Raw genomic sequence first — 26939 nt, 5'->3', positions numbered from 1 at the left:
TACCAGTACCCCAAGCAGAAAGGGGTCTAGGGTACTATTCAAATCTTTTTTGTAGTTCCAAAGAAAGAGGCCACGTTCCAAACGATTCTGGATCTAAAGTGTTTAAAACAAGTTTCTGGCTGTTTCATTGTTCAAAAATGGAAACAATCAGCTCTATTCTGCCCCTAGTTCAAGAGGGGCAGTTCATGACAATAGACTTGGACGCTTACCTTCACGTTCCAATTCACAGGGACCAGTTCAAATTCCTGAGATTTTGCGTTTCTGGATCAACACTTCCAGTTTGTGGCCCTTCCTTTTGGTCTGGTGACAGCCCCGAGAGTCTTCACGAAGGTTCTGGGGGTGCTACTTGCAGCTGCCAGATCCAGAGGCATTGTTGTGGCACCCTATCTGGAAGAGATCCTAGTCCAGGCACCGTCGTTCAGTCTTGCAGAGGATCACTCAAGGGTTCTTCTTCTTCTGCTCCAATCTCACGGTTGGAAGATCAACTCAGGAAAGCGTTATCTGGTTCCCAGCAACAGGGTAGAGTTCCTGGGCACGATAATAGACTTGAGATACATGAAGATTTCTCTCACAGATCAGCGACGCAGGAAGATTGCGCCAACCCTGTCTTGCCCTTCAGTCCTCCTCAAGGCCCTTGATGGCCCAATGTATGGAGTTTATCGGGCTCATGGTATCCCATTCGCCAGTTTCCATCTCAGACCTCTTCTGTTGTGCATGTTGAGGCAGTGGAACGGCGACCATTCAGATCAAAACAGATATCAATGGACATTCGGAAACGGAGCTCCCTCTCTTGGTGGGTCTGTCCGGAACAACTGTCTCTGGGGACATCCTTCCTAAGACCGCCCTGGGAGATTGTGACCATGGACACGAGTCTGTCAGGATGGGGAGGAGGAGGTCTCTCCTCCCAAGAAATAGAACTTCGAGCGATCTACAATGCTCTGAAGGCGTGGCCTCCTCTGGGGTCGTTCAACTTCATCAGATTCCAGACCGACAACATTACCTCGGTGGCTTACATCAACCATAAGGGGGTACGGGAAGCTCCCTAGCCATGAGGGAGGTGTCTCGAATTTTGGAGTGGGCGGAGTCCCACAACTGCTCTCTCTCAGCGATCCACATTCCAGGTGTGGACAACTGGGAAGCGGACTCTCAGCAGACAATCCTTTCATCCGGGGGATTGGTCTCTCCACCCCGAGGTGTTTGCGAAGATTTGTCTGAGATGGGGAACGCCGGAAAAAGATCTCATCTCATGGCGTCCAGACTCAATTGCAAGCTACCCAGATACGGGTCGAGGTCAAGGGATCCCCAAGCCGAGCTGATAGATGCCTTAACGGTGCCTTGGGGGTTTAATCTAGTTTACAGTTTTCCTCCGTTACCACTTCTACCTTGTGTAGTGGCCCGTATCAAACAGGAGCAAGCCTCGGCTATGCCGATTGCTCCGTCGTGGCTGCGGAGGACGTGGTTTGCAGATCTGGTAGGGATGTCATCCTCTCCGCCATGGAGGTTACCCTGTCGCAGGGATCTGCTGGAACAGGATCCCTTTCAACAGGATCCCTTTCATCACCAAAATCTCGATTCTGAGGCGGACTGCGTGGAGATTGGACGCCTAGTCTTGGCGAAGAGAGGATTTTCTGAGGGTGTGATTGATCTATTCAGGCCAGGAAGCCGGTCACTCGTCGCATCTATCATAAGGTGTGGAGGACTTACTTGTCCTGGTGTGAGAAGCATGGATATCCTTGGAACAAGGTGAAGGTATCCAGGATTTTGTCCTTCCTCCAGGATGGGTTAGAGAAGGGTCTTGCCACTAGTCCCTTTTAAATAAAGACACTTAAAGGGACATTAAACACTTTGAGATGGTAATATAAAATGATAAATTGTATATAATAAAACAACTATATACTTTATTTATTTTGTCCTCTTTGCCTGTAATTCCATTCTGAAATTGTGAGCTTTTCAGTTCCTGTTAGAAATGTAAGTGCAGAACACTGTTAAATCCAGCACAACCATTGGCTACACACTCTAGTGAACTATTTATAACTGTCTCTAATTGGCCACAGCAGAGAAGGTAACAAGTTACAACATGGCAGCTCCCAGTGTTTTATAGACAATAAAACTTTACACTTATTTTGTCACTTTTTAAACAACTAATGAAACTTTAAAAAATACATCTACATGTTAGTCATGGACTAATCTTTTCTTTGAATGCATCATTCTATCTAGCATGTATTTAGTGTTTAAAGTCCCTTTAATCTAAAATGAAGCTTACAAATAAAAAACAAAAATTAAAAATCACCCCCCCCCCCCCTTAACACTGATTATTTCTGACTTGAAAACCACACCTAAAAGTAAATCTGTACATGGCAAAAATTAAGCAGCCAATCATCACACAATATATGCATCTATTAATTTTGAAGGAAAGCGTGCTTCCAGTCACATGTGTAATAAGGGAACTGAAGAATCACATTAACACTGCATACTACACTTCCATCGCAGCTTCTATTGTGATTGCAACAATAAAACATTGCATACTACTGCGTGCCTCCGGAACTTACTCCTAATGCATAGGCGTGGCTTGTAAAGGCCCTAACTGGGTAGCCCACTGTGATTGGACTCATAATGAATCCCACGGTGGGTTTGGAAAGGAATTGATATGATTTCTTAGGAAGAATTGTGAAGTACTGAGACAAAAATAAATAAATAGTAATTAAAAGGGATATTATACACTTGATTGTTCTTTGCATAAATGTTTTGTAGATGATCCATACAGTTTTTTTTGTTTGTTTTTTTAAATGTATAGTTTTGCTTATTTTAAAATAACATTGCTCTGATTTTCAGACTCCTAACCAAGCCACAAAGTTTTAGCAAAATACTGATGTATAACTTCTCCAGCTTGCTCCTGTTTGTGCAAAGGGTTTTTTTCATATGCAGAGGAAGGGGGAGGGGGAGTGTCTGTTATTTACCACTTAAAGGGACAGTCAACACAAGATTTTTTGTTGTTTTAAAAGATAGATAATCCCTTAATTACCAATTCCCCAGTTTTGCATAACCAACACAGTTATAATTATACACGTTTTACCTCTGTTATCACCTTGCATCTAAGCCTCAGCAGACTGCCCGCTTATTTCAGTTCTTTTCACAGACTTGCAGTTTAGCCAATCAGAGCTGTCTCCATGGTAAATTCACGCAAATGCATGAGCTCAATGTTATCTATATGAAACGTGGACTAATGCCCCCTAATGGTGAAAAACTATCAAAATGCATTTAGATTAGAGGCGGCCTTCAAGATCTAAGAAATTAGCATATGAACCTCATAGGTTTAACTTTCAACTAAGAATACCAAGAGAACAAAGCAAAATTGGTGATAAAAGTAAATTGGAAAGTTGTTTAAAATTACATGCCCTATTTGAAACAAAGTTTTTTTTGGACTTGACTGTCCCTTTAAAGTGGGTGTTCCACTAACCTTTTTAACAGTGCTAAACTGGGAGCTTCTAATTAAGTTTTTAAACGGTTTTATACTGGATTTTTATATCAGTATCTGTATATATTATTTATAGTAGTGTCTATTACATGCAGTTATATGAAAATTGGTGTATACTGTCCCTTTAAAATTTTTAGAACTTCCAACTAGGAGTTTTCCCTCACTCCCTAACTACAGTCTGGATCTGAGCTAATAAACTGTAGTTATGTGAAGAAAAGTGAATAGCAACAAAGGTAACCAAGTAGCTTAAAATCACACGGCCATGCCTGCTTGGTTAACACTGCTTACTTCCCCTGTACCAGTGGTTAGTTCATACAGAAACCAGAGCAAATTAACTCCGCACACACTTGTGTGTATGTGCTTGCGTATTAGAAAGGTATTTTATATATTTTTTTTAGATATTTGTGCTTTGTTTATTTAGCTATAAAACAATGCAGATATAGTTTAAAGTGAAGGTAAACTTTGGTGAATAAAAGCCTGTTTTTTAAAAATATTGTTAAAAACAGGGGCACTTTCATTCAAAGTTTACAAAGCAGCCGTTTTAATTAAAAACTTACCTTTTTTTCTTTTCACAGCTACAGCAGCTTCCCCCTCCTGGAAATCCTCTCTCCACACGTCAGCAATGACTAATCCGGCTTCCTCCAATCACGGCTTTCCCCCCCACAGTGGGTATTGCCTGAGGCCATGCTGATTGGAAGAAGCCGGATTAGTCATTGCCGACGTGTGGAGAGAGGATTTCCAGGAGGGGGAAGCTGCTGTAGCTGTGAAAAGAAAAAAAGGTAAGTTTTTAATTAAAACGGCTGATTTGTAAACTTTGATGAATGAAGTGCCCCTGTTTTTAATAGTATTTTTTTAAAAACGGGCTTTCATTCATCAAAGTTTACCTTCACTTTAACCATAAATATTGTAGTTTTGCCATCTAGATCCCTACAAGCAGAAGCAAAATTAATCTATTTTAAAAGGTTATTCATGTGTGTTAATTTATCTAAATAACTTGAATGAATTAAAAAAAAAAAATTAAAAATTGCACAATGCTACTGCATACAGTGCAAATCTTCATGAATTTTGGTTCTGAATGGGTAATATATTAATTGATATGTAAAATGTTGCTGATTAATTGCAGATATATACAAGTTTAAAGTTCCTTTATAACAAGGTTTTATGCTCATGCTTGAAAAACCAAACTGAAAGTTCTACGTGCACTTGTGCATAAACAGATAATCATAAAACAAATAAAAAAGGACAATTAACACTGACAGTACCATATAAATTAATTTAATCTACTAAAATTTTAAACCTAAAATGTTATGCAATTCTGGAGGCATTTCACATTTAACAGCCAATAGCTAAATCAAATAGCTAAATCAAGTCAACTTTATGCTGTATAATATTTATTACTGAGATCTGGCTTGTGCATAGTTTGGGTATGGCCTGGCCATAAAATATTAAGACATTACAATAGGCCCACATCTACTATACTGCTTAATCTTGTCAAAACACCAACCACCACTAAACCATGACGTCCAAAGACACCATTGACCAGACAAGAACACTAACTCTTTACACAAAACGCGAAGGGACTGAATTCTCCACACAAAAGATCAAAAGCTTTACTTGATCTCTCCAAAAGACAGGCTGATATCTTGTTTCTACAAGAGACCCACTTCAGACGCAATAGGGAACCCAAGTACTTTGGCAAGATTTACACCACACATTACCACAGTTCTAATACTTCCAAGAGTGGTGGGGTCAACATTTTACTTCACAAATCGCTCCCCTTCACCCTGTTACACACAGCGAAAGACGGCAGGTTTCTCGCCTTAGTGGGGCTGCTTTTTGGCAGACCAGTCACATTAATAAATATGTATGCCCTAAACACCAATCAAACCCCCTTTTTCAAATATACACTTAATAAAATAGTCGATATCGCAAAGGGTCCCACTTTTTTCGCTGGCGACTTCAATGTACCATTACAACCCATGAAAGAGCTCCAACCCCAGTGTTACAATCTCCAAAAAAATCACGAACACGCTTTGGGTAGGACTACGAAACCTTAACCTACAAGACACCTGGCACTTCATCCACCCAGACACTATACTTTCTTTTCACATCCCAACAAGACGTATAGTCGCTTAGATTATATCTTCTCCAACCAAGCGTCCCTAACCTTGGTCAAAAGATGCGATATCTCCCCTACATCATGGTCCGACCATTCCGCAGTAAAACTTAAAATCTCCTGGACAGATGCACCCGTGACACCATACATATGGAAACTAGACAATAACTTACTAAACGTCCCAACTACAATAACAAAGTTAAACTCCACCATACAGGACTACTTCCACTTAAATACGCTCTCGGTAGCTAATAAATACACAATCTGGGAAGCGCATAAGTGCGTGATCAGAGGGGAATTAATTAAAGCTCAATACCAGAGATGGCAAAGACAATTATTTAAAGACCTCTCAGACACGTTCGCCCGCCTAGATTTAGCCCATAAATTGTCCCCAACTGATCCACTAATAACAGCTAGCCTACAAGATGCCAGACAAGCTCTAGATAACTTTCTTCAAATCGAATACCAGGCACTTAGGACAAAAACCAACAGCATGTTCTTCCATGAGAGCAATAGATCAGGCAAGCTCCTAGCCCGGGCCCTAAAGAAAAAAAAAAAAAAAAAAAAAAGAGACTAAAAGCATACATAAACAAAATTAAACGCCCCCACCCACCCGCTACCCTCACCACCACTGCAGACATCTTACAATCTTTCCACGACTATTATTCAACACTCTACAACATTAACAAAAATTCCACACCAGGCAGACCCCCCCCGAACCTACTCTCTTACCTGGTACAAGCACAGCTACCCAAAATAACACCTGAGCAAACTCGATATCTTAACAACCCCATTTCCCAGTCTGAAATGCTTGTGGCTATTAAATCACTTGACAACGGTAAGAGCCCCGGCCCAGACGGCTTTACAGGGAATTATTATCACACTTTCTCCTCCCTACTCCTACCCCATCTCACTCAGCTCTTTAACGAGGTATCAGAAATTAACCCTTTCCCTCAATCAATGCTAGAAGCATAAGTTGCAGTACTCCCGAAACCAGGCAAACCCCCCACCACACCTGCCAATTTCCGCCCAATATCCCTTTTAAACACAGATATCAAGTTATACGCCAAAATACTGCCATCAATCGTACACATTAACCAAGCTGGGTTCACCCCCCTTAGAGAAACCAAAGACAACACCACCAAAATCCTTCTTCTAATGGAATACACTACCACTAATAGCATAGCCTCTGCATTCATTTCTATGGATGCGGAGAAAGCCTTTTATAGGCTGGATTGGCTTTTTTTTTTTTTTTTTTTTTTTTTTACAGAAGACACTAAAACAATTTGGCTTCGAACAATTGTTCATAGGGAAAATGATACACTCTTTCCCCTATTCTGTTTGTCCTTGCCATGGAAGTCCTCGCCTCTTACATCAGGCACAATGAGGCCATACATGGATTTAAAATAGCACAACAAGAATACAAAGTCACTCTGTACGCCGACTATCTCTTTCTTACCATCACACAACCTGAACTGTCACTCCCATCCCTGATGCAAACCCTTCACACTTACGGCGCCTTCTCTAACTTCAAGATCAACATTACCAAATCAGAATTACTGCCCGTAGGGCTACACTCGGCCGACCTAGACGCAATACAGTCATTAGCCCACTTTCGCCTCCAACGCCAATCCATCAAATACCTAGGTGTCCACATATCCCCACACTTACAGGTCATACTCGACTTAAATTTTAAAGCCATTTTTAACACAACAAATGCTTTACTTAGATCTTGGAGTAACAAGCCAATCTCTTGGTTGGGCAGGATTAATTCAGTGAAAATGACCCTCCTTCCCAAATTACTATACCTCTTCCAAACCCTACCAATACCCACCCCAAATCCCTTAATTCATAAACTCTAAAAATCTATTATCTCCAATATCTGGCAACATAAGAGACCTCGGATAGCCACCGCCACACTATACCGCCCCAAAGAGCTAGGCGGCCTCGGGATCCCAAACAATGCAATACAGGCTAGCCTCCTTCTACTCCCGAATTATCCACTGGAGTAGACACTCGGCACACAAAGAGTGGGTACTCATTGAGCACTCACTATCCTCCACCACTCACCTGAGCAGCAAATGCTGTCTATCACCCAACAAACGAAACCTACCAATACGCCTTCCAACTATAACGAAAGAGACTTTCAAGATGTGGGACTTGCACATTAAACGCCATAATCACGTATCAACAATACCCTCTCCACTAACTCCCCTCTACGACAACCCCGACCTCCCTGTCAAACTTCTCCCACAAGCAATTCAAACCCCCCATATATCCAGGTGTTTCCCTTGCCACACAATACTCATAAACGGGAAACCCAAGACTCTATCTGAAATCATATCAACCCTAGGGACTACACAAACTGGTTCCAGCACCGACAACTCTCAGACTTCATTACTAAACATCCCAAGAGAGTCCAACTCACACGCCCTTTAACCAGCTTCGAAAGAAGCTGCATTAACGAAACATTGAGCAGAGGCTTTCTTTCATTCACACATCAACTACTCATGCAAACGTACCACCTCTCCCTCCACTCTTACATACAAAAATGGGAAAAAGAGATCGGCTCCACTCAAACCCACAAAGACTGTCTGAAGATTGTTTCCTATATGACGAAATCTTCATCCTCCATTTATACAATGGAGATGAACGTCAAACTTCTGTACAGATGGTATTATACCCCATACCGACTACACGCCATTCTCCCCAAGCTCTCACCGAACTGTTGGAGGGGCTGCAACGACATAGGCACCCCAACACACACATGGTGGACATGCCCCATCGCCCAGGCATACTGGGAAACAAAGTAGAATTTGAAAAAATTTTATCAACAAATCTCGAACTAAACATCTGGTTCTTCCTCTAACAAATTCACTCAAATAAAAAGTAAACTAAGACTGGAATTACTAACTATTATGACAAACTCAGCAAAACGTTTGATACCAAAAAACTGAAAAAACTATAGCCTCCCATCAATTTCAGTTTGGAAAGAAGCGACCTCACAGTCACTCAAACTAGAAAAACACCACTACAACCGCAATAAACAGGCAGACGACTACCTTTCCATTTGCTTCCTATGGGAAGAATACCTCAACCAAACACAACCCCCACACACAAAATAAGGAACCCAACAATACCTTTTCTCCATACACCTACCATTACATTCCATTGCCTGTAATCAATAGACCTTTCAGCCCTAACCGACTTTCCACAGCCTAACAACTCCTCTCTTTCTTACCTGCAGGAACCATGCAATCAGACTACGCCTTATACAGTTAAACACTTAGACACTTTCTTTTACTAGATTAGAATAAACCAATAGCTACGCACACCGCTGTTGACCCATAAAGGGTATCTTATTCATGAAAAAATTATTTTTCTCTCCTCCTGTCAGTTATATTTCCTCTGTTGTTCCCTTGTACTTACAGAAAAACAAAAAAACTGACGCATATGTAACCATTTTGCATATTTTCATGTCTGTATTGGTTATACGTTTTTCAATAAAGCATTTGAAACAAAAAAAAACAAAAAATATTAAGACATTAAATAATGGATCTTTTTAACCACAATATAAAAGTTTGATTACTTTGTGAACTAACCGCACAATATAGACTAGTCGACTAATATATCGCCTCCTAAATTTATTTATACTTAAAGTGAAAGTCAACCCTAGCGTTTTACAAATGCTAGGATTGACTATTGAAACAAAGGTGACTTTCATTCATGAAGTATAACATACTTCATGCAGAAAGCTCCTTTATTTCTTTCAAGCGATCGCCGATCTGAGCTGCTTAGGAAGCCCATGACAGAACGCTGTTTTGCTAGAGAGGTGACGTTTTCACCTCTATAGCCAATAGCCATGCGGTAAAGCAGCAATGTGCTGTGTGTAGCAGCTCAGATCGGCAATCGCTTGAAACAAATAAAGGTAGGTGCTTTTTGCATGAAGCATTTTATACCTTATGAATGAAAGTCCCCTTTGTTTCAATAGTCAATCCTAGCATTTGTGGAACGCTAGGGTTGACTTTCACTTTAAGGAAGCCAAGTGCATTCTTCCATACAAATAAAAAACTGTGTTCATACAGGGAAATTAAATGGCTAAAATAACAAAAAAATAAAATGAGAATAAAAATAAAAATCTTCTGCATAGCTTGAAAGGGATATTAAACTGCATTTTATTTTCTTTATTTTGTTACCTGTCTATAATTGAACTAAAAAAAAAAAAAAATTCATATAAACTGAATTATCTCACCATAGTGCTTCAATTAGTGACAGATCTTAAACAATAGCAAAAAAAATAGACTATCCAAACAATGTTGAGTGGTTTTCCAGACAGCCTTCTTTATACAAACTCTACTTTATTACCTAGTACATACAATAGAGAACTAGTTTTAAAAAACGCAGCACCCATTATTTTATAGAATCTAGGAGTACTCTACAGAAACTAAAACTTTACACTTATATCGTCAATATTGAAACAATACTATAATAAAAACATATCTACATATTATTCTAAGGCTAATCTTTGATTTGGATACGTCATGTCTAGCATGCATTTACTGCTTAAAAGGAATTAGAAACCCCAAAATATTCTTCCATGATTCAGATAGAGCATGTGATTTTAAACAACTTTCTATTTTACTTCTATTATCAATTTTTCTTTGTTCTCTTATTTTTTGTTAAAGGGTCATGAAACCCAAAAAAATTCTCTTATTCAGATAGAAGTAAATTTGAAGAATTTTTAAAATTGAATTCTAATATAAAAATTTGCGTTCTCGTGTTATTCTTTGTTAAAGAGATAACTAGGTAGTTAGCGTGCACATGCATGAAGCACTACATGATAGTAAAAAGTACTGCCATCTAGTTCTCTTGCTAATGTATAATAGTGTTGCAAACTCGTGCATACTCCTGGGCTTACATACCTGCTTTTCAACAAAGGATAAAAAAAACAAAGAGCATTTGATAATGGAAGTAATTGGAAAGTTGTTTAAACTTGCATGCTATATCTGAAATCATAAAAAAAAAAATCGTTTAGTTTTATGTCCCTTTAAAGCAGGGATCTATGCTTAGGAGCCGGCCCATTTCTGGAGCACTACATGGCAGCAGTTTTGCAAGAATGTTATCCATTAGCAAGAGCACTTTGATGGCAGCACTATTTCCTTCCATGCAGTACTACAGATGCAGGGGCGTATTATGGCCTAGCTAAACAAGGCACGTGCCTAGGGCGGAAGATTTGAGGGGGGCGGCACACTTAAACCCTGTATATGTTATGTAAGCATGGGGCTAATAGGTGGAAAGGGGTTTGTGTGGAGTCGCAGCATTATATTCAGCATTGATGGCCCTAGGTTTATCAGCCTTTTACTAGTGCCGCTATACTGCCTGGTTAATTTTCATTCTGATGAGCTGGGCAGTTTATACATTACCTCCAGGCCACGCCTTTGAACTACATTTTCCATCATGCTGCTGCCATAGGACCATGGATAAAGTAAGTTTCACAGGATCCACACACATAAAATAAACTGAAGCTCCGGTAACACGTTTACAGGAGCCTGCAGCTAAATTGTACAAAACTGTTGTGTGCTGTTCCCAAATAGAGCTTAATAGGTCTTTCAGGTACTGCATCTGGAAATAAGCAAGACTGCTTCAGCAACCAAATGCAGAGTTTTATGCACTCCAGTATACTGACCTGTATATTTAGAGAGGCAGGAGCCTGTTTTGTGGAGATTTGGATGAAATAAAATAATTGCTCTCGGTTGCAGAAATAAAGGAGATTGATAGTGAAATTATGAAATTGAGTGCATGGATTTGTTGTGACCCCCGCTCTGCAGCTAGACTAGATTTCTCCTGCGGGAATCCTCCTGTAATAAAGAGGATCAATTGCTTTATTTATCTTCCATTGAAAAGGTACTAGATTGCAAATTCCAGCCCTTCCTTTCTGTAAGGGTCCAGAGCTTATATCTGCTGTTGGCATGAAATAACTATCGCCATAGCTTGGGTTGGATTTTATCTCAGCAGTTGAGACATTCTCTTCAAGACCAGAGACCTGAAGATCTCGCTGCTCTATTGTGTGACTGAAAGGTGATTTTTCTTATAGAGAGAGAAGCACAAAACCTAAATAACACCACTGTCCAGATGCCTACCTAGGTATCTCTTCAACACAGAATATCATGGGAACAAAGCAAATTTGAGAAGAGAACTTTTTGAAAATGATACGCTCTCAATCACATAATACATTTTTTGGGTTTCATATTCCTTTAATATCCATTTAAAGGCCCATTACACTATTTACACACAAAAATGTTCATCTAACAAACTGCCTATTGACATCTGCTAAGGAATGCTGAGTTAACCTACTCTCTCCTCTGTCTTCAGGTATGTGAACCGAGTCCCTGCATCAAATCCTGCTAATTCCCCTGCTTTTGTGTCATTTGTACTCCAAGTCTCTTTTTGGCATGCGTATATGTATACTGAGCAAATGAAATTAGGTTGTTATGTCCTGCATTCATTGTAATGTTGCTCCCAATGTCTTACTTCTAATGTTTAGCTAATTGCCATGTGATGTTCAATCCTTATCAATACTTGCTTTTATTCTAAAATTTATAGCCGTCTTATGCCATAGTTTTAACCTCCTCCAAATGTTATTGTCTGTTTACTTAACTCATCTCACCCTGACCAGAATCTAACACTCCAATTGGCCTTTCCAATTGTCTGATTAGCAATCAACTAAATTTAGTGGACTCAGCTGACTGCCCTGCCTGTATATATTTCACACTAGTTTGGGAGGTGCATTGCCTGGGTAGTGAACATTTTAGAAGTGAGGCACTAATTTAAGAATAAGTGAACATTTTAGAAGTGAGGCACTAATTTAAGAATTATACAAGAATTGAACAAGGATTGGGCAAGGGGCAAGACACAAGACAAGTACTTTTGTAATACTGTGTTTTATGTATCTCATTGTATCCTTTTGCAAGTGCTCTTTTAACACTGTGTCTTATGTGTTTACTTGGTTCCCACTTTCATAATAATGCTCAATATCTTCACACTCCTTTTTGCTACCTCTTGTCTCTATAAAACTAATTACTCCTTCTCCCTCTCCACCTGCACTGTTCATTAGCCCAGCTCTCTTATACTCACCTTACTATTGTACTCATGAACTTTACCTATTCCTAAAAACTCTCTCTCCCCCCTGCACTTCTCATTGCGTCTCATTACTGCAAATCTGCTTCTCATCTCATGTCACTCTCCCTCTTACTCATACTAGCTGCTGGCGACATCTCACCTAATCCTGGTCCCTCACAACCTCCTAGCCTTTCACATCTCTGTGTGCATTTCAATTGACTTCATAAACAAAACTCTGGTAACCTTAACCGCATTCCTCTTACATCTAAAACCACCCCCCCCCCCCCCCTTCACTTGTGCACTCTGGAACTCTCGCTCTGCTTGCAACAAGCTCACTTCTATCCATGATCTCTTTATCTCCCACTCTCTTAACCTTCTGGCTCTTACAGAAACCTGGCTCTCTGCTTCAGACACAGCATCCACTGCTGCACTGTCACATGGGGGTCTCCACTTCAGCCACACTCCTAGGTCTGGCAATATACAAGGAGGTGGTGTTGGTATTTTACTTTCCTCTTGTTGCACCTTTCAACAAATACAGCCATTCTCTTCACTCACATTTTTTTCATTTGAAGCACACCCGATTCGGTTATTCTCTCCCCTCTCTATAGGTGTTAGTCATATACCGCCCCCCTGGCTCCCCAACTCAATTTTTAGATCACTTTGCTGCCTGGCTTCCTTATTTCCTTTCCTCGGACACCCCTGCCCTCATTCTTGGCGACTTCAACATCCCTCTTGACAATCCCACTGCCTCCTCTGCAAAACAACTTCTTCAACTCACTTCCTCTTTCGGCCTGTCACAATGAACTGACTCTCCCACTCACAAAGACGGTCATTCCCTTGATCTGATTTTCACCTACTATTGCACTCTCTCAAATTTAACAAACTCCCCTTTTCCTCTCTCTCTGACCATCATCTCCTAACTTGCAACATCCCTTCCCTACCTACAACTCCCCCTCCCTCTACCCCTCACACCAAACTTCACAGAAGCAATGTCATTCGATCTGCAGCAGTTCGCTAGCTCTCTCAAACCTCTCCTCTCGTCCATCACCTCCTTTTCCTGCCCAATCTGCCAGTATAACACCACCCTTACATCGTCATTGACAATCTGGCCCCTCCAACCATAGCTCAGAAACCACAATCTCATCCTCAGCCCTGGCATACTCCTCTGACACGGTACCTACGCAGATGTTCCCGTACTGCTGAGCAACACTGGAGGAAATCTCGGAGTTCAGCTGACTTTTTTCACTACAAGTTCATCCTGAACTCCTACTATTCTGCCCTTAATCTCTATAAGCAACAATACTTCTCTAATCTCATCTCTACTCTTTCCTCTAAGCCAAAACGTCTGTTCTCCACGTTCAATACTCTTCTCCGCCCACTCCCACCTCCTAATACAACCTCTCTCTCTCAGCTCAAGATTTTGCCAGCCACTTCAATAACAAAATTGACTCCATCAGAAGTGAAATCAGCTCTCAACATACTACCAATCTCTCACCCCCTCAAAAGCTCAATCATCCAAAACCCTAATATCCAAAAATGCAGCTCTTTTGCCCCTCTTAATGAGGTTGAAGTTTCTGCCCTTGTACTGTCCTCCCACCTCACTACCTGTCCCCTCGTCCCCATCCCCTCCCTCTCTTCTACCCTCTAAAACATGCACTGGTCACACCTATCCTCAAAAAAACCTTCCCTCGATCCAACCTCGCCATCCATCTACCGCCCTATTTCCCTACTCCCTCTAAGCTCCTCAAAAAGCTAGTATATGCACGTCTATCCCATTTCCTTACACTAAACTCTCTTCTTGACCCACTACAATCTGGATTTCGTCCCCATCACTCTACAGAGACAGCAATTGTCAAGGTTACCCACGACCTACTTAAAGCAAAATCCAAAGTCCACTTCTCTCTGCTTATCCTCCTTTCCTTCACTCCTCACATTCAGTCCTTGGCTAAAGCCTGCCGCTTCCACCTTAAAAACATCTCTAAAATTAGACATTTCCTTACACAAGATACAACTAAGATTTTAATCCACTCTCTCATCCTTTCCCGCCTCGACTACTACAACTCCGTCCTCTCTGGTCTACCTAGCTGCCGCATAGCTCCTTTACAATCCATTATGAATGCCTCTGCCAGGCTCATCTTCCTTACTCGTCGCTCTTCATCTGCTGCACCTCTCTGCCAATACCTTCACTGGCTTCCTCTTGCCTCTAGGATTAAACACAAAATCCTCACTCTGACATACAAAGTTCTCAACTACACTGCTCCCCCCTACATTTCAGAACTTGTCTCAAGAAACTCTCCCTCCCGTCCCCTTCGATTAGCTCAGGATCTCCTCCTCTCGTTACTTCCTCACATTCCCGTTTACAGGACTTCTCCAGACTGGCCCCTATCTTGTGGAACTCCCTGCCTTGCTCCACAAGACACTCCCGTAGTTTTAACAGCTTCAAGCGCTCCCTAAAAAATGTACTATTCAGGGATGCTTACAACCAACACTAACCTTTCCTAACTCCATTGCTTTCCCCTTATACCCCTTAGAATGTAAGCCTACGAGCCCAGCTGTTTGCAGATCGCCTTGATAAGAGCCGACTACAACAGTGAAACTCTCGGCAGGGCCCTCTACCCACTTGATCCATACAAAAGCTATCCTGTATACCGACTATGTTTACAGCGCTGCAGAATCTGTTGGCGCTCTATAAATACCTGATAATAATCTAAAATTATAACATTATTGCAATGTACATACATTATTTTGCTGTAAAGTTTGTTTAAAATGAGCTTTTTCCACTCATTAGCTTGGGCTAATACTATTTACTTTTCTGTGAACTAGTGTCCTCTCCTTCACCTGGTCTAGTCATTTGCTCTCTTAAAAAGGGACATTGTACACTAGATTTTTCTATACATAAATGTTTTGTAGATGAGGATCTATTTATATAGCTGGTATTGTTTTTGTAAATATGCATTGTTCTGATTATTTTAATAACATTGTGCTGATTTTCAGACTCATAAAAAAAACAGTGTCAGATGTATACATTTGTTTACAGACTCCTGCTGGCTCCTGTTTATGTTATCTGTATTTCCATATGCAGGAAAGGGGGGAGTGTCTAGTTTTCTCAGCCCCTTTCACTTGGTGTCCCAGCCAAACCTCAACAGTGCTAAACTGGGAGCTTCTAAGCTTTTTATATCAGTATCTGTGCATACTGTTCTTTATAGTAGTATATAGTGGGTTTGTTTTGCTGTGCCTGTTATGTTATACACGCTTTGAGATGTATTAAATACTATTTTACTTGCAAATCTCTCACAGTCCTTCTTTACACCTTTGCTGCGGAATCTGTTTCCTTTCTGTGACTTTCAAATTAGGGGTTTGGAGAGCCCTAGCAGCAATGGAAGTACATGCCTGTTAAACCGGTATCACGCTGATACTTAGGAAGGCCCTGGATTGTAATACTCTGTGCATACGGATGTTCGGTGTTTGAATGTGTAAACAGGACTGCTATAATTCCAGCAACTGAATATTACAGGATCATTCTACACTGAGAGGGTGCCATCTGGGTGAGTCCTTACCTTTTTGTTATTTATACTTGGAAATTCTACTATATAGGTGACGTCCGCATGAGTGGGACTCATTGATAGAGTTGGTTTCACCTACATGTACATTACGTATAATATCATTTGCTGTATACATTGCATCAATGCTGAGAAGTCTTACCTTGTAATCCTGTTTATGTTATCTGTATTTCCATATGCAGGAAAGGGGGGAGTGTCTAGTTTTCTCAGCCCCTTTCACTTGGTGTCCCAGCCAAACCTCAACAGTGCTAAACTGGGAGCTTCTAAGCTTTTTATATCAGTATCTGTGCATACTGTTCTTTATAGTAGTGTCTATTACATGTAGTTATATGAAAATTGGTGTACACTGTCCCTTTAAGCTAGATTAACATTTTTAGATTTTAGATCAGCAATCATGATAGGAAAAGCACTCTAGATAAAAACTAAAAAGCCTATAGAGTCTACACATTTGTGCAGTGTAAACTATTTTTTTAGGATAGCCTTATGCATGACCCAGGCATTTTATAATTCTTTTACAGTCCTTATGTGTATACACATAGTGTATATACACTCGCACTGCAGAGTATTTATCCTATCATGATTACCGATATGAAATGGATAATCCACCTTGAAAACAAATAACTAGAGAGACCAGGAGATGGAGGACACTAGTTAAAAGTAAATAAGCATATTAACCAAAGCCCCTGTGGGAGAAAGTGGAACAAACACTATTTTCTCCAACATAGGTGTGTCCGGTCCACGGCGTCATCCTTACTTGTGGGATATTCTCTTCCCCAACAGGAAATGGCAAAGAGCCCAGCAAAGCTGGTCACATGATCCCTCCTAGGCTCCGCCTACCCCAGTCATTCTCTTTGCCGTTGTACAGGCAACATCTCCACGGAGATGGCTTAGAGTTTTTTAGTGTTTAACTGTAGTTTTTATTATTCAATCAAGAGTTTGTTATTTTGAAATAGTGCTGGTATGTACTATTTACTCAGAAACAGAAAAGAGATGAAGATTTCTGTTTGTATGAGGAAAATGATTTTAGCAACCGTCACTAAAATCCATGGCTGTTCCACACAGGACTGTTGAGAGCAATTAACTTCAGTTGGGGGAACAGTGAGCAGTCTCTTGCTGCTTGAGGTATGACACATTCTAACAAGACGATGTAATGCTGGAAGCTGTCATTTTCCCTCTGGGATCCGGTAAGCCATGTTTATTACGATTGTAAATAAGGGCTTCAAAAAGGGCTTATTAAGACTGTAGACTTTTTTTGGGCTAAATCGATTGATTATTAACACATATTTAGCCTTGAGGAATCATTTTATCTGGGTATTTTGATATAATAATATCGGCAGGCACTGTTTTAGACTCCTTATTCTTTAGGGGCTTTCCCAAAGCATAGGCAGAGCCTCATTTTCGCGCCGGTGTTGCGCACTTGTTTTTGAGAGGCATGGCATGCAGTCGCATGTGAGAGGAGCTCTGATACTTAGAAAAGACTTTCTGAAGGCGTCATTTGGTATCGTATTCCCCTTGGGGCTTGGTTGGGTCTCAGCAAAGCAGATACCAGGGACTGTAAAGGGGTTAAAGTTCAAAACGGCTCCGGTTCCGTTATTTTAAGGGTTAAAGCTTCCAAATTTGGTGTGCAATACTTTTAAGGCTTTAAGACACTGTGGTGAAAATTTGGTGAATTTTGAACAATTCCTTCATGTTTTTTCGCATTTGCAGTAATAAAGTGTGTTCAGTTTAAAATTTAAAGTGACAGTAACGGTTTTATTTTAAAACGTTTTTTGTACTTGTTATCAAGTTTATGCCTGTTTAACATGTCTGAACTACCAGATAGACTGTGTTCTGAATGTGGGGAAGCCAGAATTCCTATTCATTTAAATAAATGTGATTTATGTGACAATGACAATGATGCCCAAGATGATTCCTCAAGTGAGGGGAGTAAGCATGGTACTGCATCATTCCCTCCTTCGTCTACACGAGTCTTGCCCACTCAGGAGGCCCCTAGTACATCTAGCGCGCCAATACTCCTTACTATGCAACAATTAACGGCTGTAATGGATAATTCTGTCAAAAACATTTTAGCCAAAATGAACACTTATCAGCGTAAGCGCGACTGCTCTGTTTTAGATACTGAAGAGCATGACGACGCTGATATTAATATTTCTGAAGGGCCCCTAACTCAGTCTGATGGGGCCAGGGAGGTTTTGTCTGAGGGAGAAATTACTGATTCAGGGAACATTTCTCAACAAGCTGAACCTGATGTGATTGCATTTAAATTTAAGTTGGAACATCTCCGCATTCTGCTTAAGGAGGTATTATCCACTCTGGATGATTGTGACAATTTGGTCATCCCAGAGAAACTATGTAAAATGGACAAGTTCCTAGAGGTGCCGGGGCTCCCAGAAGCTTTTCCTATACCCAAGCGGGTGGCGGACATTGTTAATAAAGAATGGGAAAGGCCCGGTATTCCTTTCGTCCCTCCCCCCATATTTAAAAAATTGTTTCCTATGGTCGACCCCAGAAAGGACTTATGGCAGACAGTCCCCAAGGTCGAGGGAGCGGTTTCCACTTTAAACAAACGCACCACTATACCCATAGAGGATAGTTGTGCTTTCAAAGATCCTATGGATAAAAAATTAGAAGGTTTGCTTAAAAAGATGTTTGTTCAGCAGGGTTACCTTCTACAACCAATTTCATGCATTGTCCCTGTCGCTACAGCCGCATGTTTCTGGTTCGATGAGCTGATAAAGGCGGTCGACAGTGATTCTCCTCCTTATGAGGAGATTATGGACAGAATCAATGCTCTCAAATTGGCTAATTCTTTCACCCTAGACGCCACTTTGCAATTGGCTAGGTTAGAGGCTAAGAATTCTGGGTTTGCTATTGTGGCGCGCAGAGCGCTTTGGTTGAAATCTTGGTCGGCTGATGCGTCTTCCAAGAACAAGCTACTTAACATTCCTTTCAAGGGGAAAACGCTGTTTGGCCCTGACTTGAAAGAGATTATCTCGGATATCACTGGGGGTAAGGGCCACGCCCTTCCTCAGGATCGGCCTTTCAAGGCAAAAAATAAACCTAATTTTCGTCCCTTTCGCAGAAACGGACCAGCCCAAAGTGCTACGTCCTCTAAGCAAGAGGGTAATACTTCTCAAGCCAAGCCAGCTTGGAGACCAATGCAAGGCTGGAACAAGGGAAAGCAGGCCAAGAAACCTGCCACTGCTACCAAGACAGCATGAAATGTTGGCCCCCGATCCGGGACCGGATCTGGTGGGGGGCAGACTCTCTCTCTTCGCTCAGGCTTGGGCAAGAGATGTTCTGGATCCTTGGGCGCTAGAAATAGTCTCCCAAGGTTATCTTCTGGAATTCAAGGGACTTCCCCCAAGGGGGAGGTTCCACAGGTCTCAGTTGTCCTCAGACCACATAAAAAGACAGGCATTCTTACATTGTGTAGAAGACCTGTTAAAAATGGGAGTGATTCATCCCGTTCCATTAAGAGAACAAGGGATGGGGTTCTACTCCAATCTGTTTATAGTTCCCAAAAAAGAGGGAACGTTCAGACCAATCTTAGATCTCAAGATCTTAAACAAGTTTCTCAAGGTTCCATCGTTCAAGATGGAAACCATTCGAACTATTCTTCCTTCCATCCAGGAAGGTCAATTCATGACCACGGTGGATTTAAAGGATGCGTATCTACATATTCCTATCCACAAGGAACATCATCGGTTCCTGAGGTTCGCATTCCTGGACAAACATTACCAGTTCGTGGCGCTTCCTTTCGGATTAGCCACTGCTCCAAGGATTTTCACAAAGGTACTAGGGTCCCTTCTAGCTGTGCTAAGACCAAGGGGCATTGCTGTAGTACCTTACTTGGACGACATTCTGATTCAAGCGTCGTCCCTTCCTCAAGCAAAGGCTCACACGGACATTGTCCTGGCCTTTCTCAGATCTCACGGATGGAAAGTGAACGTGGAAAAGAGTTCTCTATCTCCGTCAACAAGGGTTCCCTTCTTGGGAACAATAATAGACTCCTTAGAAATGAGGATTTTTCTGACAGAGGCCAGAAAAACAACTTCTAGACTCTTGTCGGATACTTCATTCCGTTCCTCTTCCTTCCATAGCTCAGTGCATGGAAGTGATCGGGTTGATGGTAGCGGCAATGGACATAGTTCCTTTTGCACGCATTCATCTAAGACCATTACAACTGTGCATGCTCAGTCAGTGGAATGGGGACTATACAGACTTGTCTCCGAAGATACAAGTAAATCAGAGGACCAGAGACTCACTCCGTTGGTGGCTGTCCCTGGACAACCTGTCACGAGGGATGACATTCCGCAGACCAGAGTGGGTCATTGTCACGACCGACGCCAGTCTGATGGGCTGGGGCGCGGTCTGGGGATCCCTGAAAGCTCAGGGTCTTTGGTCTCGGGAAGAATCTCTTCTACCGATAAATATTCTGGAACTGAGAGCGATATTCAATGCTCTCAAGGCTTGGCCTCAGCTAGCGAGGGCCAAGTTCATACGGTTTCAATCAGACAACATGACAACTGTTGCGTACATCAACCATCAGGGGGGAACAAGGAGTTCCCTGGCGATGGAAGAAGTGACCAAAATCATTCTATGGGCGGAGTCTCACTCCTGCCACCTGTCTGCTATCCACATCCCAGGAGTGGAAAATTGGGAAGCGGATTTTCTGAGTCGTCAGACATTGCATCCGGGGGAGTGGGAACTCCATCCGGAAATCTTTGCCCAAGTCACTCAGCTGTGGGGCATTCCAGACATGGATCTGATGGCCTCTCGTCAGAACTTCAAAGTTCCTTGCTACGGGTCCAGATCCAGGGATCCCAAGGCGGCTCTAGTGGATGCATTAGTAGCACCTTGGACCTTCAAACTAGCTTATGTGTTCCCGCCGTTTCCTCTCATCCCCAGGCTGGTAGCCAGGATCAATCAGGAGAGGGCGTCTGTGATCTTGATAGCTCCTGCGTGGCCACGCAGGACTTGGTACGCAGATCTGGTGAATATGTCATCGGCTCCTCCTTGGAAGCTACCTTTGAGACGAGACCTTCTTGTTCAGGGTCCGTTCGAACATCCGAATCTGGTTTCACTCCAGCTGACTGCTTGGAGATTGAACGCTTGATCTTATCGAAGCGAGGATTCTCAGATTCTGTTATCGATACTCTTGTTCAGGCCAGAAAGCCTGTAACTAGAAAGATTTACCACAAAATTTGGAAAAAATATATCTGTTGGTGTGAATCTAAAGGATTCCCTTGGGACAAGGTTAAGATTCCTAGGATTCTATCCTTCCTTCAAGAAGGATTGGAAAAAGGATTATCTGCAAGTTCCCTGAAGGGACAGATTTCTGCCTTGTCTGTGTTACTTCACAAAAAGCTGGCCGCTGTGCCAGATGTTCAAGCCTTTGTTCAGGCTCTGGTAAGAATTAAGCCTGTTTACAAACCTTTGACTCCTCCTTGGAGTCTCAATTTAGTTCTTTCAGTTCTTCAGGGGGTTCCGTTTGAACCCTTGCATTCCGTTGATATTAAGTTATTATCTTGGAAAGTTTTGTTTTTAGTTGCAATTTCTTCTGCTAGAAGAGTTTCAGAATTATCTGCTCTGCAGTGTTCTCCTCCTTATCTGGTGTTCCATGCAGATAAGGTGGTTTTACGTACTAAACCTGGTTTTCTTCCAAAAGTTGTTTCTAACAAAAACATTAACCAGGAGATTATCGTACCTTCTCTGTGTCCGAAACCAGTTTCAAAGAAGGAACGTTTGTTACACAATTTGGATGTTGTTCGCGCTCTAAAATTCTATTTAGATGCTACAAAGGATTTTAGACAAACATCTTCCTTGTTTGTTGTTTATTCCGGTAAAAGGAGAGGTCAAAAAGCAACTTCTACCTCTCTCTCTTTTTGGATTAAAAGCATCATCAGATTGGCTTACGAGACTGCCGTCGGGCAGCCTCCCGAAAGAATCACAGCTCATTCCACTAGGGCTGTGGCTTCCACATGGGCCTTCAAGAACGAGGCTTCTGTTGATCAGATATGTAGGGCAGCGACTTGGTCTTCACTGCACACTTTTACCAAATTTTACAAGTTTGATACTTTTGCTTCTTCTGAGGCTATTTTTGGGAGAAAGGTTTTGCAAGCCGTGGTGCCTTCCATTTAGGTGACCTGATTTGCTCCCTCCCTTCATCCGTGTCCTAAAGCTTTGGTATTGGTTCCCACAAGTAAGGATGACGCCGTGGACCGGACACACCTATGTTGGAGAAAACAGAATTTATGTTTACCTGATAAATTACTTTCTCCAACGGTGTGTCCGGTCCACGGCCCGCCCTGGTTTTTTTAATCAGGTCTGATAATTTATTTTCTTTAACTACAGTCACCACGGTACCATATGGTTTCTCCTATGCAAATATTCCTCCTTAACGTCGGTCGAATGACTGGGGTAGGCGGAGCCTAGGAGGGATCATGTGACCAGCTTTGCTGGGCTCTTTGCCATTTCCTGTTGGGGAAGAGAATATCCCACAAGTAAGGATGACGCCGTGGACCGGACACACCGTTGGAGAAAGTAATTTATCAGGTAAACATAAATTCTGTTTTTAAACAAATTTTACAGCAATATAAATAAATGTGCATTGCATACTGTTATAGTTTTAATAATTAAACATTTTGTGTGTGTAATTTGAGTGTAATGGTCCTGTAAGCTATGCAGAAGACTTTATTGTAATTCTCATTTTATCTTTGTACATTCACCGTTTTAACACAGTTTTTACTTGTAAGAAAGAATTCCTTTAGTATGAATGGATTTAGGGAGGTGACATACTAGTCAACAAGGTTAAATTATGCACTTTTAGTTCACAAAATACTATTCTTTTTTAACTTTTATATTGTGTTAAAGGGACAGTAAACCTTAAAAATAATGTTATATAATTCTGCACATAGTGCAGAATTATATAACATTATTTAGGTGCTATAGCCATAAAAGCATTTTTTCCTTTTATATTTTGCTAAAATACAGCGCTTTTACAGACCCGTTCTCTGCTGAGCGGGTCTGTAATATTCAGTCAGCGCATCGGGCCAGCTGTATAGTCACAGCCTGGCCCGACCGTGCCATAAGACTAAGTGCAGCTCGCTCCTGTGACAGGAGCGAGCTGCACTTAGTCTTATGGCGTGGTCGGGCCGGGCTGTGACTATACAGCTGGCCCGATGCGCTGACTGAATATTACAGACCCGCTCAGCAGAGAGCGGGTCTGTAAAAGCGCCGTATTTTAGCAAAATATAAAAGGAAAAAATGCTTTTTTAAGGTTTACTGTCCCTTTAAAGTATCCTTCACATTTGTTTGTCCTTAAAGCACAAATAAGTAAACTATATGCAAATGATCCTAAAGACATGAGCTGAATAGTGTTTTTATGGTACTGCAGTTATATATTTGTGATGAAGTACAGTATACTCATGCAATTCTTATACTATGGTATATAACCACTATGTGTCCAATCACACATTTTACGTCCTATGTAACAAGTTACTCTTTAATCAATGTGTCTAGCGTATATACAAATCACTGTATGAAGTAAAGACATTTTACTGTTTGTATCTTCCGCACACAATTAGGGACTAGTATACACGGATATCACGGATCTATATACTAATAGTAAATGCACTAATGAGAATATATATATACATACATATATATATATATATATATATATATATATATATATATATATATATATATATATATATATATATATATATATATATATATATATATATATATACATATATATATATACATATATATATATATACATACATATATATATATATACACACACACACACATATACACATACTACACACACATAAAGAGTCCAGTACTCACTCACAAGCTCTCAGCTAAGAATAAAAGCAAACTGGAAGAGTTAGTTACCACATTTGGCCAAATGGGACAAGCTCAGGTACCACGTCAAGGTCTCTTCCTAGCACCTGAGTCCCTAATACAGCCACACAACTGCAGCCACACACACAAATGCAAGCTAATAAACAAACTAGGAAAAAGTCAGGGTTCACAGACTTATGTAATCACCTATGGGCGCAAGCAAATTAAGGAAAGAGGACAGCACATCCAGACCGGACCGGGTACACATCCCATGACCCATAAACAGGCTCAGCTTTGCTTGCTATTGCACTCACATAAAGCTACACTACCTACAGAGTCACAGGCAGTTAACCCCGGGCCTGCCTGGGTGCAGGTCCAAATGGTGAATTAGCTCGCATTTGTGTGTGTGTGGCTGCAGTTGTGTGGCTTTATTAGGGACTCAGGTGCTAGGAAGAGACCTTGACGTGGTACCTGAGCTTGTCCCATTTGGCCAAAATGTGGTAACTAACTCTTCCAGTTTTGTGTTTATTCTTAGCTGAGAGCTTGTGAGCGAGTGCTGGACTTTTTTACGTGTGTGTAACAGTGTCCGTTTCTGTAATTCACCATTTGGACCTGCACCCAGGCAGGCCCGGGGTTAACTGCCTGTGACTCTGTAGGTAGTGTAGCTTTATGTGAGTGCGATAGCAACCAAAGCTGAGCCTGTTTATGGGTTATGGGATGTGTACCCGGTCTGGTCTGGATGTGCTGTCCTCTCTCCTTAATTTGCTTGCGCCCATTGGTGATTACATAAGTCTGTGAACCCCGACTTGTTCCTAGTTTGTTTATTAGCTCGCGTGCTGGTGTGTGTATATATATATATATATATATATATATATATATATATATATATATATATATATATATATATATATATATATATATATATATATATACACATGCTGTTATACATTGGACACAGTGCAAGCACGTTTACATTTAACATACAAACGTTTGGATATTTTTTTTTTATTTTCAGTGTATAATGTCCTTTTTTAAGTTACATAACTTACGGAGTTCAGTTTGAGGAGGAGCAGTTTTGCTGCTAACTGCTGCAAAGTACATGCAAATTACTGACTACTGTATAAGGATGAGTAGAATGTAATACAAGTTGAATATCTAATAAAATGGTAGCAATTTTAAGAGTGAATTCTGCTCACAATATCTACTGGCCAAATCTGAGGATACACATAGAAAATACTTATATGCTATAAAACTTCAAGGCAGAAGAATAGTATTCTGAAAGATGCCATTGAAAAAAAAATTTATGATATAAGACATAAGTCTATCGCGTTCAACTTATACCGATTATACCTCATTTACAATAAAAAGCTCCAATTCAAAAGGTGACCCATTTAACAAAAACACTCATATACCTGAATTCTGTTTCTAGCCAGTAATGCATCTAAGCCATTGTATCAAAGGTATTGGCCTTCACTACCTCCTTATGCAATGAGTTCTACAATTTAATTTCTTTTACAGTGAAAACAAGTTTACATTGCTGGAGATTAAATCTCCTTTCCTCCAGCCTTAAAGGGACATGAAACCCATTTTTTTTCTTTCATAATTCAGATAGAGCATGTAGTTTTAAACAACTTTCCAATTTGCTTCTATTATTCAATTTGTTTCTCTTTCTCTTGATATCCATTGTTGAAAAGCATAACAAGGTAGGCTCAGGAGCTGATGACTGGTGGCAGCATATACATGCATCATGTTTTTGTCTCACCTATGTACGTTGATATTTCTTCAACAAAGGATATCAAGAGAACAAAGCTAATTAGAAGTAAATTAGAAAGTTGTGTAAAATTGTATTCTCTATCTGAATCATGAAAGAAAAAAAATTGGGTTTCTTCATGTCCCTTTACATTGTAACCTCTTCTCACACACCATTTTCTCGGAATAAACAGAGCTTCCGCCAACTCTTTATATGGGCCTTGAATATCTTTATATAAAGTAATCCTATCACCTCTCTAGTGCCTTTTTTCTAGAGGAAACAGACCCAGTTTGGCTAACCTCTCCTCATAGCTTAATTTCTATATTCCACTGATAAGCTTTGTGGCCCTTTTCTGAACTTTTTCTAAGTCTGCAATGTCTTGGTCCCCAGAACTGCACTCCATAATCAAGGTGAGTTCTTACCAGGGATTTATATAGTGACAGAATTATGCTTTCCTCACTTGCATCAATGCCTCTTAAAGGGATATGAAGCTCAAAGTTTTATTCAGATAGAGCATGCAGTTTTAAACAACTTTCTAATTCACTTCTATTAACAAATGTTCTTCGTTTTCTTGGTACCTTTTGTTCAAAAGCAAGGATGTATGCTTTGGAGCCGGCCCATTTCTGGAGCACTATATAGCAGTTTTGCAAGAATGTTATCCATTTGCAAGAGCACTAGATGGCAGAACTATATCATGCTATGCAGTGCTCCAGATGGCTACCTAGGTATTTCTTCAACACAAAGTATCATGGAAATGAAGCAAATTTGATAGAAGTAAATTGGAAACTTTTTTAAAATGGTATGTTCTATCTGCATCACAAAATATTTTTTGGGGTTTCATATCCCTTTAATACATGCTAGTATCTTGGGGACACGGATGGGAACAGCTTTGTGTACGTACAATTACCACTACTGAAAACAGACTTTTCTTACCGGTGCTTTGCCCCTGCTGTAATTCTATCCTTGGCTGCTTTATCTGGTCTATAAGCATGCTGGATTAACGTGCACTGCCGTGTATTAACATTTAAATTCATGCACTAAAGTTGTTTAAAACTGGATGAT

General features: G+C 40.8%; 1 protein-coding gene across 5 annotated transcripts in view; it reads right to left on the bottom strand.

Annotated features, from left to right (window-relative positions):
* The window catches only part of PAK2 (p21 (RAC1) activated kinase 2), a 505361-nt gene that overhangs the window by 445938 nt on the left and 32484 nt on the right, over positions 1–26939 (bottom strand). The window contains exon 1 of one of the 5 annotated variants that reach the window (XM_053709813.1): positions 11278–11485. The exons of the other annotated variants lie outside the window; for them this stretch is intronic. The gene's annotated coding sequence lies outside the window, so the exon portion shown is untranslated. Of the gene's footprint in view, positions 1–11277; positions 11486–26939 lie in introns of those variants that run through there. 5 annotated transcript variants of the gene reach the window in all.

The sequence above is a fragment of the Bombina bombina genome, chromosome 4 (assembly GCF_027579735.1).
Source record: "Bombina bombina isolate aBomBom1 chromosome 4, aBomBom1.pri, whole genome shotgun sequence".
Taxonomy (NCBI): Eukaryota; Metazoa; Chordata; class Amphibia; order Anura; family Bombinatoridae; genus Bombina; species Bombina bombina.
The sequence above is the reverse complement of the archived record's forward strand: the minus strand, read 5'-3'. Positions and strand labels throughout refer to the sequence as shown.